The sequence below is a fragment of the Siphateles boraxobius genome, unplaced genomic scaffold (assembly GCF_051911475.1).
Source record: "Siphateles boraxobius isolate OS27281-9 unplaced genomic scaffold, OSU_SipBor_1 19, whole genome shotgun sequence".
In the NCBI taxonomy this organism is placed as follows: domain Eukaryota; kingdom Metazoa; phylum Chordata; class Actinopteri; order Cypriniformes; family Leuciscidae; genus Siphateles; species Siphateles boraxobius.
The window spans coordinates 2,229,401-2,242,527 of record NW_027508799.1 but is presented as its reverse complement, the minus strand read 5'-3'; the positions used below and the strand labels follow the sequence as shown (position 1 = coordinate 2,242,527).

Sequence of the window (13,127 nt, the reverse complement as noted above, 5' to 3'; positions counted from 1 at the left end):
AAGATGGCAGTTGCTCTTTCCAGTGGACAGGAAGCTCTGCAGGCGACTGGGACACCTGGCCAGGGGTCCACAATGCTGGAGAAGCAGGATAAGGGGCAGGAGCAGGGGCAATAGCACGAGCCGGGGCAGGAGCAGGGCCTCTCGAGCCTGCAGTGGCTGGAGAAAAAAAGAAAAAACTTACCCACTTACAGGGTTTGGCTGGAGACAAAATCTTTTGTGCCAGCTGTGAAGCAAATAAATGCTTCCCCCGCGCCAACAGGGCCTTCACATTGGTCGCCAGCAGTGGCCTGTTCTTAGTGGCAGTAGGTGGAGGAGGAACAGACACAGTGGCAGTGGGCACAGCCCAGCATTCTGCCTCACAAAGGCAGTGGCCTCAGCCAGGACCTCCTCTTTACACCTGGCCCTCCCTGCCAACACGATCTTCCTCCTATTGGCCTCCTCAGTTGGCCCCATAAGGAGTCGACCCTCAGAGGTTCTTCGTAAAACCGGGTATGCACACATAATCTGAAAGGACACAGGCATAAACAAATCGTTACATAGCTGTCATATTCCAACTGAAAGCATTTTACTACAGCATTTTTTTTATGTAATTAATTATTATAATATTATAATAATTAATGATTATTATTATAATGAGCATAAGCATTATTGTTTTTTATACAACTGTGAATCACTTTGAATTGCCTTGTGTACAAATTGTAAATAGTGTGATGAACTAATTAATAAGAAAATAAATAACACTTCTTGGTACAATCTTGCTGGTATCATGCCATGCTTAAATCGTTTTGTTTTGTTTAGCTTTTGTGGCATAGATTACTAAGAAACACCAAATATAACATAAAAGCGTTTATGACAATTCATAATAATATGATCATCAAACAGATCTAAAACTTAAAATGGTATATCAAATCGTTTTGGTATATCGTTTATAACATAGTTGAGAATCATTTGATGAAACAAAAAAACACTTGTTTTTGCCTATTCATGTCTTTTTAAATATGTATAACATAGTATTTAAAAAGATAACATAAATATGTATACTGGTGTATAACATAGTATAGTATAACATATATGAATTAAACTTTTTTTTTAAAAGGTTTTAGTAAAAATCTTCTTGTGCTCAAAATAATGTAATGAATTACACAAAAAATACTAAATTAACAACAACAAAAAAATGGTTTAAGGAGGATATAGCTTAATTAGCGGTCGGCTAATTATCTTGACAGTAGTGACATGTTTTTTACTGTATATCATGGTAAAGTTGCAGGTTCACATGTACAGAAGAAAACGTGTGCTATTACACGCTAGCTGGCTTTATTGCCATGTTTAATTGTCTAAAAACAAACACTGTTTATGAATAAATAATGATCGATTATAGAGTCGTGAAGAATAGACTTACCTGTTGCAAAGATTGCAAAGATGACGATAATAACAGCGGTCGCCGATTGGTCAAAAGTAAGCCACAGGAGCAGAGCCAGGAGAGAAACGCGATTGGTCAAAAGTAAGCCACAGGAGAGAAAGGCGATTGGTCAAAAGTAAGCCACAGGAGAGAAACACGATTGGTCAAAAGTAAGCCACAGGAGAGAACGCGATTGGTCAAAAGTAAGCCACAGCAGAGAAACACAATTGGCTCACGTGGGCTTACTTTGGGCTTACTTTGGCTCAATCGGTAGGAAGCAGTAGGCGCAAGCGAGAGGTAGTGGGATCGATGCCTGCATTCTCCAGTGCTGTCCATCCTTTTTACGCCCCACTTCAAGGGGCACTACCTAGATGAGCTCTTGCGGCTCAGTGCTGCCGAAAAAGTTTTTTCGAACGAGGTACTGCACACATTCCTGGCAAAAGCAGGTCCCAACGAGATTTGAACTCGGATCGCTGGATTCAGAGCCCAGAGTGCTAACCATTACACCATGGAACCTTGGCGTGTGTCAACTTTTCCCATGAGCAGCAGAGATTTAAGTCATTGAGTCCAGAAGCACGATGGCAAGGATTTAAGTCATTGAGTCCAGAAGCACGATAGCAAGGAGCAAATGAAGCCTTTGCTTTTTAAGCCCATGTTTCCCCAATTCCGACTCGGTTTGAGAGTGCCAATTTCACCGCCACGTCAGCAGTTGCGCATCACCTCTGTTTTTTCCCTCCCTTCCGCAAAGAACCTAAAAAGGTTCCACCGAGATTTGAACTCGGATTGCTGGATTCAAAGCCCAGAGTGCTAACCATTACACCATGGAACCAACACACTCTGCTAGCTGGCTGTCTGAGAGGCAGATAGCGATGAGGCTAGGTGGAATCAGGTAGACTAAAAGAGGCGGACGTGATTCCTCTGTCGAAACCCGAGATTGAACCAGGGACCTTTAGATCTTCAGTCTAACGCTCTCCCAACTGAGCTATTTCGGCCAGATACTTGTATGGTTTAGCCAGCAGCGATGTCTGGGAGACCGCCCGTCATTTTCGAGAAGAGCAGAGCGAAGGTCCCAGAGGGAAAATGAGTGGCCCGTACGGGGATCGAACCCGCAACCTTGGCGTTATTAGCACCACGCTCTATCCAACTGAGCTAACCGGCCTCTCTCTGGCACATTTTATCCCCAATTTCTCAGAAATATCCTGGTTGCCCTAATCAGGCTGAGTTAAAATTAAAAGCAAAGCCTAATATTGGGCTCGTCCGGGATTTGAACCCGGGACCTCTCGCACCCTAAGCAAGAATCATACCCCTAGACCAATGAGCCGAAACATACATCCTCACTGCTGCTGCCGGGCCGCAAACATTTCAGCTTCCATGGCTTAAAGCGCAATTTTTTGATTAAATCTACTATTAAAAGGTATCCAGTGCAAAGTTTCCAGCACAGAGGACAAAATCTTTTGTGCCAGCTGTGAAGCAAATAAATGCTTCGCCAGTCCCAACAGGGCCTACACATTGGTCGCCAGCAGTGGCCTGTTCTTAGTGGCAGTAGGTGGAGGAGGAACAGACACAGGGGCAGTGGGCACAGTAGCAGTGAGGACAGATGCAGTGGGCACAGTGGTGGTGGGCACGTGGGCTGGAGTAATGTATATAATAATGTAATGAATGACACATAAAAATACTAAATTAACAACAACAAAAAAAATGGTTTAAGGAGGATATAGCTTAATTAGCGGTCGGCTAATTATCTTGACAGTAGTGGCATGTTTTTTACTGTATATCATGGTAAAGTTGCAGGTTCACATGTACAGAAGAAAACGTGTGCTATTACACGCTAGCTAGCTTTACTGGCATGTTTAATTGTCTAAAAACAAACACTGTTTATGAATGAATAATGATCGATTATACAGTCGTGAAGAATAGACCTTGCAGTTGCGCAGTTGCGCATCACCTCTGCTTTTTCCCACCCTTCCGCGAAGAACCTAAAAAGGTTCTACCGAGATTGGAACTTGGATCGCTGGATTCAAAGCCCAAAGTGCTAACCATTACACCATGGAACCAACACTTCCAGATAGCTGGCTGTCTGAGAGTCAGATAGCGATGAGGCTAGGTGGAATCAGGTAGACTAAAAGAGGCGGACGTGGTTCCTCTGCCGAAACCCGGGATATAAATATCCTGGTTGCCCTAATCAGGCTGAAGAGATTAAAAGAAAAGCCTAATAATGGGCTCGTCCGGGATTTGAACCCGGGACCTCTCGCACCCTAAGCGAGAATCATACCCCTATACCAACGAGCCGAAACATACATCCTCCCTGCTGCTGCCGGGCTGCAAACATTTCAGCTTGCATGGCTTAAAGCGCAATTTTTTGATTAAATCTACAATTAAAAGGTAGCCAGTGCAAAGTTTCCAGCACAGAGGAAATGCGGCCTCTTTTTTTGTGGTCATTGGAAATCACGCTGCAGCATCTGCACACGAATAATGAGAAGCTTACTTACAGGAGCCTGGTCTGCAACACTGGACCCAGTTGATGTTGCAGGAGCAGAGGCAGCACTTGGCTGGACAGAAGGCTGTGGAGGAGACTGCAGAGGAGGCTGAACAGGGCGCAGAGGAGGAGACTGCAGAGGAGGCTGGGCAGGGCGCAGAGGAGGAGACTGCAGAGGAGGCTGGGCAGGGCGCAGAGGAGGAGACTGCAGAGGAGGCTGGGCAGGGAGCAGAGGAGGAGACTGCAGAGGAGGCTGGGCAGGGCGCTGCAGTCCTGTGGGTGGCTGTAGTGAGGATGGTCCTGGTGCAGAGGGACAGGGGTTGAAGGCCTTGCTGGAAAGATGGGAGTTGCTCTTTCCAGTGGACAGGAAGCTCTGCAGGCGACTGGGACACCTGGCCAGGGGTCCACAATGCTGGAGGAGCAGGATAAGGGGCAGGAGCAGGGGCAGTAGCACGAGCCGGGGCAGGAGCAGGGCCTCTCGAGCCTGCAGTGGCTGGAGCGTAAAAAAACACAACAAAATTATCTTATTGTTTTAGACTTTCACTGCATGACTTTCTCAGCTCTGCTGGACAGCTACTGCGATTACAAGGTTTACTGCAAAGCATGTATGATTAGTAGAGAGATGACATGATGATGAAAAGATGGAAGGAAGCAGTGAAAATCATCCTGTTTTTCATCCAAGCACCATTAGAAGAAATACAAGAAGAAAAAAAGATGGGATCAGCCAAGTGTGAAGCGAAGCAGACCAAACACTACAACAGCCACTTATTCCAAGGGGAGTGGGGGAAGTGTGAGATGACAAGAATGAGCTTTAGTCAGTGATTACGATAAAAAATGAAATAAAACCTTTTACATACACCTTTAAATTATCTTTTTTCCTTTGAGGATGTTCACTCAAAGAGTGAATGTAGATTGACAACTGAGAAGTGCCATTCCTCTGTGTTGTGAAATAAAATAATATGTCATTTAAAAAATATTGTTTTGTTTTATTTGTAATTGTTTGTAAAATATTGTTTAAGATTTACATACCTTGAGGAAGTTGTTCCTCAGCTTGCGAGGCTACAGATGCCATCTCCAGGTCATCTTCCTCCTCAAAAAAATCCGTAGCAGCAGAGTCTGTAAAATAACATAAAACACTAAGCACATGTCACCAACACACTTGTATGCGTTAAGTGATACTCACCACATGTAAAGAGCTATCTCCGGGCTGCGGACTCAGACGCAGGATGTACACGTGGTCCTGCAGCTGTTGAACACGTATTTTCGTTAGACATATGTACTGCATAATATATACTGTAATGATTTTAAAGCTTGCAAATCACTTACAGGGTTTGGCTGGAGACAAAATCTTTTGTGCCAGCTGTGAAGCAAATAAATGCTTCCCCCGCGCCAACAGGGCCTTCACATTGGTCGCCAGCAGTGGCCTGTTCTTAGTGGCAGTAGGTGGAGGAGGAACAGACACAGTGGCAGTGGGCACAGCAGCAGTGAGGACAGATGCAGTGGGCACAGTGGTGGTGGGCACGTTGGCTGGAGCCTGCCTCTTCAGCACGTATGCTTTGAAAAGGGCCATATTGGTGTTAGGCCTGGCCTTTGCCTTCTTCAGGTAGGTGATGAGAGCCTGGGCCTCCTTGCTTGGGTCCTCATACACCTCCTTCATTGACCTACCCTTAAAATCCCCAAACTCCACCATCAGACATCCAGAGTCTCCTGTCCTCTGGGCCTCCTGCAGCATGGCCTGTTTTATATGATACACCTCCACAGCCTCGCCTACCTCCCTGATCTGCGAGGTGTATCTGAGGAACAGGTGTTTGTTGTCAGACAGCGGGTTGTCCCTCTCCTCCTCCCCCAAAATGCTGCTGACCAGATAGCAGGCATACCCCAGTGAGTTCTCCAGCAGCCACAGGAACCTCTGACCCTGGTGTTTCCCAAACTGGATCTTGCAGTGAGCCAGAACCAGGAACTGGTCTCCAGGATTCCCTCCATTCTGCCTCACAAAGGCAGTGGCCTCAGCCAGGACCTCCTCCTTACACCTGGCCCTCCCTGCCAACACGATCTTCCTCCTATTGGCTTCCTCAGTTGGCCCCATAAGGAGTCGACCCTCAGAGGTTCTTCGTAAAACCGGGTATGCATACATAATCTGAAAGGACACAGGCATAAACAGAACGTTACATAGCTGTCATATTCCAACTGAAAGTATTTTACTACAGCATTTCTTTTTTATGTAATTAATTATTATAATATTATAATAATTAATGATTATTATTATTATGAGCATAAGCATTATTGTTTTTATACAACTGTGAATCACTTTGAATTGCCTTGTTTACAAATTGTAAATAGTGTGATGAACTTATTAATAAGAAAATAAATAACACTTCTTGGTACAATCTTGCTGGTATCATGCCATGCTTAAATCGTTTTGTTTTGTTTAGCTTTTGTGGCAGAGATTACTAAGAAACACCAAATATAACATAAAGGCGTTTATGACAATTCATAATAATATGATCATCAAACAGATCTAAAACTTAAAATGGTATATCAAATCGTTTTGGTATATCTTTTATAACATAGTTGAGAATCATTTGTTGAAACAAAAAAACACTTGTTTTTGCCTATTCATGTCTTTTTAAATATGTATAACATAGTATTTAAAAAGATAACATAAATATGTATACTGGTGTATAACATAGTATAGTATAACATATATGAATTAAACTTTTTTTTAAAAGGTTTTAGTAAAAATCTTCTTGTGCTCAAAATAATGTAATGAATGACACAAAAAAATACTAAATTAACAACAACAAAAAAATGGTTTAAGGAGGATATAGCTTAATTAGCGGTCGGCTAATTATCTTGACAGTAGTGGCAATTTTTTTTAGTGTATATCATGGTAAAGTTGCAGGTTCACATGTACAGAAGAAAACGTGTGCTATTACTGTCAGGGTCTTGCTCTGGCAGCTTTTTCTGTGTTGTCTTTGTTTCATGTCTCTATGTTTGTGTTGTGCTTGAACATATGGTTTTGTTTGTGTTGGCCATGTGCTCCTCTCTTCCTGCCTCCTTGTTTCCCTGTACCATGCCCTCTTGTCTAGTTGAGTCCTCGTTTGTCTGAGTGTTGTCACCTGTTCCTCATATTCTCTGCTCCCTTGTTTTCAGTCCTCGTTTACGTGAGTGTGTTCACCTGTTTCTTGTCTAAGTGTTCTCACCTGTTACTCTTGTTAACTCCCTTTATGTGTGTGCCCTTTCCCTCATGTTTTGCCAGTTCGTTAGATGTTGTACTACTGTGCTACATAGTTTGTTTCTTGTGACTAAAGTCTACAGTGTTTTATTTGTAGAATTATTTTGTTCTTTAGGTCTGCCATCGGTCCTGTCTGTCTTGTCTTCTGTGTCTCTAGTTCCAGTCCTGCTAGCAGAGTGTCCCTGACTGTTTACACTCTTGGCTTTGGAGGTAGCCTGTTGCTGAGCCTGAGATCCCTGAGTGCCTTGCTGGAGTACTTACAAGTTCCTGTCTGGCTACTGCTAGTATTCTGAGGTCTCATTCTGCTCTGCCATTTCTACTCTCCAGCTTCCAGTTCCCTTGCTGACAATTACACGCTAGCTAGCTTTATTGGGATGTTTAATTGTCTAAAAACAAACACTGTTTATGAATAAATAATGATCGATTATACAGTCGTGAAGAATAGACTTACCTGTTGCAAAGATGACGATTATTACTACTGATGACGACTACTTCCTGCTCAGCTACTGTTCGGACGCTCTCGCTTACTGCTCCGCGCTTTGCTCTATCGCTTTTATATTTCTATAATTTATCTCCTTTTATCACCTAATTTTAACTTCAGCAAGTCAGCACAGTGCTCAAACGCTTGGATTACTACAAAAAAAAGCAGAATTATTTTATTCGACCAGCCTCCCACTGAAAGCTTACATTCCGGGGAAGAAAAAACACAACTGCCTACATTCATAAGGATAAGAAAATGCCTCCTCTGGAATCTACTTCCTGCTCCAACTGCCACAGACTTTTACAAAGGATTGCAATTCTTGAAACAAAGTTAATTGCGGGACCACCAAACCAGACGGAACACACAACAGAGCTTCGTCATGGATGTCCTCAGCATACAGCCGGTGAGTCCCATGAATCTAGTGCTTCTCGACAGGCCATACTGAGTGTAGAGAAACAAGCCGATCGTTTTACTAATCGATGGCACAAACAGGGTGCGAGACCCAAAGGCACTCGAGACATCAGATTGTCACGAGCATCACATATTACTGCAGTAGCATCCTCTACCCCAGATACGGCTCTGACAAGGACTGCAAACACTGGTCTCCTACCACCGCCTATACATCCTGAGAACAGATTTGAAGTATTAATGAATGAGGAATCCCCAAATTTGATGAATGTGATCGCACACAGACAGAATCAGCCAGTAGCTAACACTGGTGCTAACTGGGGCTCAAGGTCGAGCAGACAGCGGCACTCAGCTCACAGTGCAGCCGAGCCCAGGACTCTGATAGTGGGCGACTCCGTAATCAGAAACATTAATAGCAGGGATACAACAACGTGCTGCCTTCCACAAGCAACAACTTCTGATGTAAACAGGGAACTTCAGAACATTCTGATGAAACATAAGACTGCAAATCGACTCATCATTCATGTGGGGAAGAATGATATTCATAAAGAGCAGTCGGAACTTCTTAAAAAGGATTTCAATGAACTATTTGAAACACTTAAAAGACTGAAAGTTCAAACATTCATCAGTGGACCACTCCCAGCAAGAGGAACAAACAGGTTTTCACGGTTGCTTGGGCTTAATACAAGGCTGCAAAAAACCTGCAATATAAAAGGAGTGAACTTTATTGACAACTTCAATCTTTTCTGGAGTCAGAGGCAACTGTTTCAACAGGATGGCCACCACCCAAACAAACTTGGTTCAAGAGTGCTAAAGGACAATATCTACTTCTCCCTCCGTCATCCTTCTGCAATGTGTGCCAATCCACTCAACCTGAATGGCACACACACACCTGGATACAGTATGAATGACCACAGGATTTCACTTCAGCACCTGCATGGACATGCGGTTGACACATCAGACAAGGACAGTGATAACACCACTCAGCCACAACAACCTCTGCTCACGGACACAATCTCAGCTGAGCCCTGCCCACAGAGCTCACCACAGACAGACTGTGACATACCAGCACTGCTCCAAGATACAGCACCCATAGACGACTTTCTGGAAAACAGCCAGGGAAACCAGGACAGCATATTACAGCCTCCAATAACACCAGAGCAAAAATCCCTCTCACCGGAAACATTATCACTCTCTCCAGCATCTCCACTTCTGTGCTTCTAAGAGAAAATGGAACAACTGGTGCATGCTGGAACTAGACTATCCCACTCTTTTGCTGCGAGCCCCCAGATACCAACCAAAAAACGCCAGGCCCCACAACCACCAAAGCCTGCAGGCCCAACTCGCCCTCCCCCTCCTCCTGTGAGAGCTCTTCGGCCTCTGCCACAGCGCCAGGGCCCACACCCTCCTCCAGCGGCTCGAGGTGAACCAAAAATAACTGATACCAGCTCTCAGTGATATGTGTCGGGTCCCAGCTATGATAACAATAACTTTCTCAAATGTTTACAGAACAAGCGGGAACCCAGTGTGCCTGTATCTTTTTCTATTGCTGTTCGATTACATGATAGAAAGTCTAAGGCCTTCAAAAGCCGTACAGCAAACCCATCTAATCTGGTGCCTATTACACGACATACCAAGATTGCTGTGGGGACAAAAAGTAAGACTGTTAAGTTAGCACTTTTAAACATCCGCTCACTTAAAAATAAATCACTTTTAGTCAACGACTTAATAACCACATACAACCTGGATTTTATGTTGCTAAATGAAACTTGGCTAGAAGAAAGTTGCAGTGCAACAGTCCTCAATGAAACAGCCCCTCCTAACTTTACTTTTATGAGTGTCTGCAGAGCTGTCAGAAGAGGCGGAGGTGTAGCTGCTCTTTATAAAGATGTCTATCAATGTAAGCAAATATCATTTGGGAATTACCCGTCTTTCGAGTATCTCGGTATTGTGTTAAAAGGTGCTCCACGCATTTTACTTATCATTGTTTACAGGCCTCCAAAATACTCTCCAGCTTTTGCTGAGAACTTAACAGAACTGTTATCAACAATTTCCTCAGAGTTTGACTGCTTTGCCATTGCTGGAGATTTTAACATTCACATAGATAATGCAGAAAACAATATGGCAAAAGAAATCAAAACTGTTTTAAAAACTTTTGATCTGACTCAGCATGTCCATGGACCCACACATAATCGTGGACACACTCTAGATTTACTTATCAGTAAGGGTCTAAACATTTCATCAATTGTTATTAAGGATGTAGCACTGTCTGATCATTTTTGTATGTTCTTTGATATATTGATCTCTCCTGCCATTGAAGCTAGATCTGTGTCTGTCAAGAAGAGATGCTTAAATGAGAACACTAGTGTACTATTTATGAAGGCTATATCTTTAACACCAAGCATATCTGCTGACTCTGTTGATTTTCTCCTTGATTCTTTTAACTCAAAAGTTAAGAGTGTAATTGATGATATTGCTCCTGTGAAAGTCAGGAAGAAGAGTGGCAGACAAAAAGCACCTTGGAGAAACTCAACAGCAGTGCAAAATATGAAAAGACAATGCAGAAAAGCAGAGCGCATGTGGCGGAAGACAAAACTTGTAGTCCATTATAACATCTACAAAGACAGCATCCATGCTTTCAATAAGGAACTAAGCAAAGCTAGACAGACATTTTTCTCGAATATTATAAACAGCAATATAAACAACACGCGCACTCTTTTTGCTACTGTAGAGAGACTGACAACCCCCCCAAGCCAGATTCCCAGTGAAATGCTCTCGGTGAGAAAGTGCAGTGAGTTTACTTCTTTCTTCTCTGAGAAAATCAATAATATCAGAAAGGTGATCAGCTCATCCTTGAGTTGCGCTGGGGTCAGGCAGATCAGACAACAGCACGAGAAAGTAGCCACTATGTCTGATTTCGAAGAAATTGATGGCAAAATTTTGGAAGCAACTAAAAACATCAACCTGCGCCCTTGACGCACTTCCCACATCTTTTTTCAAAAATGTGTTACACAGCTTAGAAGCAGATCTCCTGGAAGTGGTAAATGCATCACTTCTCTCTGGGAGTTTTCCGACCTCCCTGAAAACTGCTGTCGTCAAGCCCCTCCTGAAAAAGAGCAATCTGGATAAGACCATATTAAACAACTATAGACCGATATCAAATCTTCCTTTCATAGGCAAGATCATTGAAAAAGTTGTCTTCAATCAGCTGAACAAATTCTTAAGCTCGAATGGATACTTTGACCATTTTCAATCTGGTTTCCGACCGCACCACAGTACAGAGGCCGCGCTCATAAAGATAATAAATGATATTCGCTTAAATACTGATACAGGCAAATTATCAGTGCTGGTACTACTCGACCTCAGTGCTGCATTTGACACTGTCGATCACAAAATACTTCTTGACAGGCTGGAAAACTGGGTCGGGCTTTCTGGGATAGTCCTAAAATGGTTCAGGTCATACTTAGGAGGCAGAGGTTATTATGTGAGTATAGGAGACCATAAGTCTGAGTGGACATCTATGACATGCGGAGTGAACCCAAGGCTCAATTCTTGCGCCACTCCTATTCAACCTGTAGATGCTCCCAATGAGCCAAATAATGAGAAAGAACCAAATCGCTTACCATAGCTATGCAGACGACACACAGCTCTACTTATCCCTATCGCCTAACGATTACAGCCCCATTGACTCCCTTTGCCAATGCATTGATGAAGTAAACAATTGGATGTGCCAAAACTTTCTTCAGTTAAACAAAGACAAAACTGAAGTCATTGCGTTTGGAAACAAAGATGAAGTTCTCAAGGTGAACGCATACCTTCAGTCTAGGGGTCAAACAACTAAAAACCAAGTCAGGAATCTGCGTGTGTCTCTAGAGTCAGACCTTAGTTTCAGTAGTCATGTCAAAGCAATAACTAAATCAGCATATTATCACCTGAAAAATATTGCAAGAATTAGATGCTTTGTTTCCAGTCAAGACTTAGAAAAACTTGTGCATGCTTTCGTCACCAGTAGGGTGGATTATTGTAATGGACTTCTCACTGGCCTTCCCAAAAAGACCATAAGACAGTTGCAGCTCATACAGAACGCTGCTGCTAGGATTCTGAGCAGAACCAGAAAATATGAACACATCACACCAGTCCTCAGGTCTTTACACTGGCTGCCAGTTACATTTAGGATTGATTTTAAAGTATTATTACTGGTATATAAATCATTCAATGGCCTAGGACCTCAATACATTGCAGATATGCTCAGTGAATATAAACCCAACAGATCACTCAGATCATTAGGATCACATCGGCTAGAAATACCAAGGGTTCACTCTAAGCATGGCGAGTCTGCTTTTAGCTACTATGCCAGCCGCAGCTGGAACCAGCTTCCAGAAGAGATCAGATGTGCTCTGTTGTGGCTTTTTTTATCATCAAACAAACATCATCACTGAGTAAGAGACACTCTGAGTCCAAATTAATAGTTTATAAAGTATTTATTCTCTTGCAAGAGAGATCCTCGTCACCAATACACATTTGTGAGTCAGTGAGGAGAGATAAGGAGAAGCAGTGTCTGTCTTTTTTATATCTCATGTTCTCCAAGGCCTTATTTCTGCCCTCCCCTCAGGGAGAGAGGTATACTTTGTCTTTTCTATACCTCCCTGACAGAAGAGGTAGATGCCCCCTTAACCCTTTAGGCTATAAAGTACAAATGCACTCAAGATGACCCCTTGACCATCTGCTTTTCCTTACCTCCACTGACCACCAACCACAGTAAATTATCACACAAGCCCCTCTCTCACTACAAGTGAGAAAACAGATGAGGCCATAATTAGGAATCAATGAAAGAAGGGTAATAGATGGAAAATTCCATAACAACTCCTCTCTGTTTATCATACTATGATAACTGCTATTGCACTCCCGACCTAGATCGGACCCTCAGTCACCTTAGTATAAACAAGAAATAGTTATAATGTAGTAAGAAAACAAAACAGAAAAACTATAATAAAAATCACTCGGTTTCAAACCCTGTCCTTTTACGCCATCTCGTGGCAAAAAGGAAAACACATTTTCTTTACTCAATTAGCACGTGTCGCTGTAACTTCCACTACTTGTGTCATCGTATTGTTGTTCATCAACATCA

The 13,127-nt window shown here is 43.0% G+C and overlaps 6 non-coding genes across 6 annotated transcripts; all 6 read right to left on the bottom strand.

Annotated features, from left to right (window-relative positions):
- Positions 1-1,843: 1,843 nt before the first annotated feature.
- On the bottom strand, positions 1,844-1,915 carry trnaq-cug (transfer RNA glutamine (anticodon CUG)). Its single transcript has one exon. It is a non-coding gene; the product is annotated as a tRNA-Gln (tRNA).
- A 241-nt stretch (positions 1,916-2,156) lies between these two features.
- Positions 2,157-2,228, bottom strand: trnaq-uug (transfer RNA glutamine (anticodon UUG)). Its single transcript has one exon. It is a non-coding gene; the product is annotated as a tRNA-Gln (tRNA).
- A 90-nt stretch (positions 2,229-2,318) lies between these two features.
- trnaf-gaa (transfer RNA phenylalanine (anticodon GAA)) lies at positions 2,319-2,391 on the bottom strand. Its single transcript has one exon. It is a non-coding gene; the product is annotated as a tRNA-Phe (tRNA).
- A 93-nt stretch (positions 2,392-2,484) lies between these two features.
- trnai-aau (transfer RNA isoleucine (anticodon AAU)) lies at positions 2,485-2,558 on the bottom strand. Its single transcript has one exon. It is a non-coding gene; the product is annotated as a tRNA-Ile (tRNA).
- A 90-nt stretch (positions 2,559-2,648) lies between these two features.
- trnap-agg (transfer RNA proline (anticodon AGG)) lies at positions 2,649-2,720 on the bottom strand. The gene has a single exon. It is a non-coding gene; the product is annotated as a tRNA-Pro (tRNA).
- Positions 2,721-3,616: 896 nt separating this feature from the next.
- Positions 3,617-3,688, bottom strand: trnap-agg (transfer RNA proline (anticodon AGG)). The gene has a single exon. It is a non-coding gene; the product is annotated as a tRNA-Pro (tRNA).
- Between the last annotated feature and the right edge of the window lie 9,439 nt (positions 3,689-13,127).